The sequence below is a fragment of the Lygodium microphyllum genome, chromosome 17 (genome assembly GCF_053477565.2).
Source record: "Lygodium microphyllum isolate KBCC chromosome 17, Lygodium_microphyllum_v1.1.10, whole genome shotgun sequence".
Taxonomy (NCBI): Eukaryota; Viridiplantae; Streptophyta; class Polypodiopsida; order Schizaeales; family Lygodiaceae; genus Lygodium; species Lygodium microphyllum.
In genome coordinates, this window is record NC_141151.1 from 74,587,149 (window position 1) to 74,594,018 (window position 6,870).

The 6,870-nt window shown below is 40.1% G+C and overlaps 1 pseudogene; it reads right to left on the reverse strand.

Moving 5' to 3' along the window:
* Positions 1 to 4,529: 4,529 nt before the first annotated feature.
* On the reverse strand, positions 4,530 to 6,555 carry LOC148022043 (uncharacterized; annotated as a pseudogene).
* Between the last annotated feature and the right edge of the window lie 315 nt (positions 6,556 to 6,870).

A 6,870-nucleotide genomic window follows, 5' to 3' on the forward strand; every position in this document is an offset into this window, starting at 1 on the left:
GGAATCTCACAACTTAGTGTGGGTCATAAGTATAAGAAACCAATTGCAATTCATCCAAGAGTTACCATGTGATATGTGCAATGCAAGTGTGAATGCCATAGTGCTCAAGCATTTTATATTTTATGAATCAGTATTGTGATGTGCAACAAACATTTCTTTTAATGATTTTAGCCTACACGTCATGCTTTGTTGCTAAGGGTTAGCCCCGAGCATCCTCGTGCTGCTTAACCCCTTTTAACTTAATTTATAATCGTCCTATATGGTATGCACAAACAAATAGATCAAAATTTCATATGTTTTCAGCAACTAATCAACATCGACCCCTCTTTCCCCCTATCGTTTAGGTTATGCATTGTTGATAGGTGTAAAGAGCAAGTTTTTCATGTGTTTTTCTTATAAAAAGTAGTACATAAAGGCACAGTTGAATTGAGGCTTAACTCTCATGCTACAGCCATGCTGTACATTCATGGACATAAAGCATTATTTTCTTAATTTTCTAGTGCATAAAACTAAAATTTTCTATTTTTTGACTATTTTTTATTTATTTCAATAAAATTTTTGATATTACTGATTTATAGATTGGAATTGACCACAATTATTAAACATTGATTTTATATTCATTTCTACTCTATATGAATTTCAAACTCACAACAAAACCCGCAAAATTTATCATTTCTATGAAAACCACATACTTGCAAGTTTTGCATGTTTTGATATAAACTATTAAACGACTAATTTTTTTATAAAAGATTTATGATAAACTTTGGCATTTTCAATCAAAGAAATCCATTTACAAACAAATTTATCAAACATCTTTCATCAAATGAATAAAATGAGTGCTACACATAGAAACTCAGCTTTGGAGGCGCATATTTAATGGTTGGGAGGTTGCTGATGCTCATTTATGGTTGTTAACACTCTTTATAGCCCGATCTACAATCTCCTTTGCTCCAGTACCATTAGTTCATAAAAAATGTCTATCAAATCCCACCCCCTTCTCTCATAGAATCATGCGTGTGAATAGGCAATAAGAGGAGAGAGGAGAGAGAAATACTAAAAATCAAAATTTTGATTCCCTACATGAAAATCAACATGCTTACACCCAAAATAGAGCCCTCATGGAGTAGATCAGGAATGTATAGTCGGTTCTTGATGATGCCTAGCATCCAAGAGACACAAATGGGGCGCAAAAAAAAATTATGCCCTCTCCCTCCTCACCATCAATTTTTTGGATTTTTTCCTCTTAATCAAACTAAGGTTTTAATGTTTAAAATATCTAGTTCATCTCTTTGTGTTCACATTGCAACAGAAGTGGATTTTTTACTTTTGGAGGCGCAAATGAGCTCGGATTTGAGATCCATCTAGCCGAATGACTTTGTGATGTCAAAATCTACAAACCTAGAACTTGTCGCGTACTTTTTAGCTTTTGAATCATGTAGCTGCTTCTAGTTGCCATAACGAAAACCTTGCGGGGATTTAATGGGGGTCAAATTGATGCCAGGAGGCATATTCCACGGTGGATTCCGTGAGGTTTTATGGTGGATTCCGTAAACTTAGATGATCGGGGCTCATACACAAAGTGGATTCTTTGTGCGAGAAGTTGATGGGGACGCCTGTCCTTTTCGGGCGTTTCATTAATTTAGTGTGTACATGGGTGATTCCATAGCGGGTGATTCCGCAAAATGCATATTAAATTAATAAACGTTTATGAGTTTAGAGTGCGCACTCGTAATAATTTAAGGTTAGGATTTATTTCTAACCAGTTGATTTATTTATGTAGCTGAAGATTGCTAGGTATTCACTTTTGTCGGTTTAATTGTATTATTTTACTAACGATTGTGAATGCTTCAGTTGATGTGTAGAGATAGCAGCAGTGGCGGAGGAAAGCATTGGAGTCTAGCGAGTATTCGACCTATGGATTATATTTTGATAGGTGCCATGCCTATATTTTGTCATGACTATTGAGGCATCGATTATTGATTATTATTTTGTATGCGCCTATGCGCACGGATATGTTATTTCTATTTGGGACATTGAGATTGGGCGTGCCAGACTCTATGGGCACCGTCCATTAGCTTTATTTCCTATTTTTGTAAAAAGCAAACTCAAAAGCTAAAAGCTTGTCATATTTTTGTAAATTGGGCTATTATTGAGCATAAAGATGGAAATATACATAAAATACATGCTTTGTGAAGCGCTCACACAAGGCATGGGGGGAGATTGAATCCAATTGGTCTCTTGCTCTTGTCGTTCATGCTTTTACATTGTTTTTTGTGCAAAAAGGTAGAGTTCATTGTTCTTGGGGACCCTCCGGGATTCACTACATGAGCATACAACGACCGATTTGCGCACCACAAATGGACTTCGATCGATGAACCGAGACTTGCGTTGGGCTTTTGTCATTGAACTCCATCTAGAAAAACTCCAGCTCATCGATCCACAACTACTTCATTTTGCATGAAAATTTGGTCTTTTACAGCCTCTCGGGCTCTTTTCCGCTTCAAAAAGGGTCTTTAAATTCCTCTCTCATAGGCGACCATGGGATAGGGCAACTTAGCCCGTCGAATCCCACAAACTGATCTGCACAAACAATGACCAGAGAAAGCATCAAGCTGCCACAAGAAATATACTCATCAAAGCACAAGAATAGCTCTCACCCTATCCCCTAACAGAATCAAGGCATGAAAATCCACAAGGGATAGGCCCAACATAATCTGACAAAAATCCAGAGTGAGTCGCTAACCAACTACTCTAACATGGTCTGGCTAAAAAGCTTATCAAAGAGGTCATCCTAGTGGTGGTCTAAACTACCTACCTAACTTAGGACAATCGGCCAAGACCTCCTACTAGGTGAGGACTCCTCTAGCATGGTCATCATAGTTTCTTCTTATAGCAAATTTCCTTTCAAGGTTTCATACTTGGGCATGTAAAAAGGAGGGAGCTGAGCGTAAAGTGACCCAAGGAGAATAGGGCATCAACCTTAGGTCCTATCACAACACCCAAGAACCTACGAAGCTCTCGTGAGGTGACAGTTAATCCTTTTCTTTTATGCTCACTTTTATTTTCACTCAAACCTTCCTTTTCTTCTCTTTTCAGCTAACTGCTACCCCTAGGAAGATAAGGCATTACACTTGTCCCCAGGAACCTACCAAGCCTCCGCTAGGCGATAATCAATTACTTGTAGAAATTTTCTTCCTTTTATTTTTTTAAAAAAATTAATGAGTTGTCAAAACCCCTTTTTACACACCTTTGTAAATTTTATCTTGAGATATATTTAGAACCTACTCTTCTTTGATATTTTGGAAGGCTTCTCTAATTGCCTCAAACAAGGAGGGGCTTCTAGGTCAGCTGCCTAGCAAGCAGGAAGAACAGGGTCACAAGGACTACCCTTTATCACAGGTCTTTAATTCTTGAGAATGTTTTGATAGGAGGTAGACGGTTACTCAAATCTCCCCCTTTATCACAGGTCTTTAATGCTTGAGAATGTTTTGATAGGAGGTAGACGGTTACTCAAATCTCCCCCAGATATACCTAACCAAATCCTAGGATTTCATGCCTTGATTGTTGGTCCTCACAAACGAAAAGAAAATCATCCCCACATACACATATAACATTATTAGCTTAAGGAAAAAACTCAAAAAGGCGACGATACCACTTGGAATGGCCACAAGGAGCTTCTCCACAGCAGTAAAGGCTCCCTCCAGGCGCACTTTGTCCAACATGTGTGTGATGCAATCACTAAAATAGAAAACCATTAAACATACCTGCACCAAATAGACATATGGATCTTGGCCTAAAGAGATATAACATTTCACAACCAACAGAACGGCCCTCTTGGCCTTATGAAGTAAAATATTTTACTACACCATTCAACACAATGTACTACTAAAACAATCCCTTGGTTCTAACGTTACTATACTAAAGCACAAAACCAAGGCCTATTAGGCCCTACACTAAGTGCATTAGGTTATTAACTAGCCCCCTACATAAATAGCAAGGGGTGTCCGACGAATATGATGATACGCAATCCTATGTGTCCATGATAGAGTATGAAGGTGCTCACTTGCTACCCGACTCATAACCCAAACTAACCATCGCGGTGGCCAAAATATGATATGTTAGTAGAAAGACACATGGTGCGCAGATCGGTCGCTGTATGCTCACGTTGTCGAAGGGTTTTCGAAAGCCAAGTCGCGACCACTGAGGACTTTGAATAATTTCAGGATAGAAGGATAGATCATCAATAGTGGCGGCCTCCACAAAGGATCATATTTATATTTCTTCAGAATAGTTACAGCAGCAATAAAAGACGAGTACAGAAGATCCTCAGAGGTATATACAAGAGGTTTACAAAACAGTTTTAGTACAAATCATAATAATGTCCAATACTTTAAGGAATTTGAAGTCACAAATCTGTTCTCGGCATAGGAGAAAAACCAGCAAAATCACTCCTTAATACGAAACATCAATACTCGGTAAGTCTTCCCTTGGGTAACAATAACTAATTTAGTACATATGAATGGAAATCTTCAGTCATGAACGGACTGGAACCTTATTCTGTCATCCAACCACGATGAGATATCATTAAATATGATGGTCACATTGTCATCAGACTTGCCTTGCAGAAGAAATTGCATCATCCCTTTATAAACTCGTATGATCTTCTCTTTGCTTTTTTGCACTGTTATACAGAGCCTGGTTATGTGCCTGCAATAAATTCCCAGTGCTGTTTTGTGAGGCATCAACCAGAAAAAGGCCTCTGCAACCAGTAAAGGCTTCTCTATTCTCTTTGCTTTCAAAGCTGCTGTGAAACAGTTACCAAATTCAGAATTCTGCACAGTTATTGTGAACACCAATTCTTTGTCAAGCACAGAGGTTTTGATTTTCCAAGTCCCTGACATATCCATGAATGGCTAACATGAAGAGGTTTTGCAACAGTATCACCTCCTGCATCAAATATAAAGGTAACTCTCTCTGCCCATGGTGTGTTGGTGACCTCTGCAATGCAGCAGGACAGATTTTTCTCATTTCCATCGAAGCAATAGTAATAGTAGACACTCAGTGGATTCTGCTCATAATCAACACTAGTAGGCACTGAAAGCAAATATACTGGGCCCACGGTCTGTGCGATACTGCGAGCTTGCTGAGCACTCAAGTGATGATGAGAGGCTGCGGAAACGAACCAGGAAGGTGCAGAATCCAGGTTGACGAGGGTATTTCGGACGTGATATGCGAACTTGTAATAGACGGGCTTTTCTGAAATCGATGCTTTTCCATTGAAGCCTCCTCCTCACAGCTGATTACGTCCTCTGTTTTCCAGCTCCGCGTATCATCCTTCTTACTTTACGTTTACCGCAGCTTGACGATCATTATTGGTCTCCTTCTTTGATGACCTTCAGTAGGGCCTTCTTACTGGTTCCTTCCGCGTTGTCTCGGCCCCTTCATCGTAGCAAGCAGGTTGGCCGTTTCTTCGTCGTATTCCAGGCGTTGTCAGAGAAGGTGAAGCTCCAATCACACAGAAGTCGTAATACTGTAATGAAAGACTCGCCGATTCTCTTGTAATTGTATTACTTTCATCCGTGATATTCTGATAAGGCTTCGGCTTCTTCTCCAATCCTTTCTCTGATTTTCCTATGCTCCGTTCCTTCCTCTTTCCTCTGTTTCAGCGTAAACTCCCCTATTCCCAGATTGCAGAGTCAATATCTGTCCTTTGCAACAGATGATCCAATGCAGCCTAAGCATCCCTGATCAAACCATGTTTAGACGGCAACCCATCACTAGCACCATAACCTCTCTGCACTCCTCGTTGCTCTCCCCGTAGCCTCTATTTTCTTTCCTCTCTGATCGCTCCCATCAATCTTGAGCTTAAAGTGGATGCCTAGAGGATAAATCAAACACGGAACGTCGACTGAGTGGCTGTCTCATGCTCGCAGAAAGAATGAAGGGTGTTAAATCAGAGATTCTGTAATGTGCCGGAGAAAACCCTCAGATGTAATGGCCGGTTATCTCTCTGTCCACGAGTTGAAGTGAATGCCTCCTGAAAGAACAAAACACACCAGATTCTGAATGCCTGTTCCCCCCCAAAATACCTCTTTCTTTTCAAAATAGCTCCCCTTCCTCCCTTCATTCGTATCCTCTGTTCTCCTTTTTTCCCTCTCCCTTGTCTATTTTCTTTCCTCCTTTTTCTATTTTCCCTCTCTCTTGTCTATTTTCTTTCCTCCTTTTTCTATTTTCCCTCTCTCTCCCAATTCAAAAAGCTCCTCTTTTCAAAAATAGATCAAAAGCTTTTCTTTTTCCAGCCTGATCCACATCTTCTTTAACCATTCAAAATCCCCTCTTTAGCCTTTGTAACTCCCATATTATTATTCTTGGTTTAATTTTAAACCATCTATTCTAGAAAATTTTAGCTTCTTCCTTCTCCTCCGATGCGTGTGTAGTCACATATGCATGCACCTGTGTGTGCTCATGGCCATGGCCACCGTGCTCCCATGGACGCCACAAACCCAGAAGGACAGGGCCATCCTCTTTCGCTCTATAGAAAACCCAAAACCACATGATGAAGCAGCCTCAGTCATTAAGCTCAAACCGTGAATCCGTCCAACAATCAATGGCTCCTCGTCTACGAGCAATAGTGCTGATGGATTTTGGCAAGCAATGATTCCAAGCCTTTTTGCAGCAACATGTATCAAAATAGGCTGAAAGCATCTCATCATGTTCACTCATGCGCAGAAAATAAATGTAAACACAACAATTAAATATGTACAAAGTACCAAATCCCATGCACAACTTTTGGGTGGTTTACACACCTCGAATGCGCAGCAATACGACATCCACCCCCTCTAATCCTGCGCATCCTCCGGATGGGCCAAC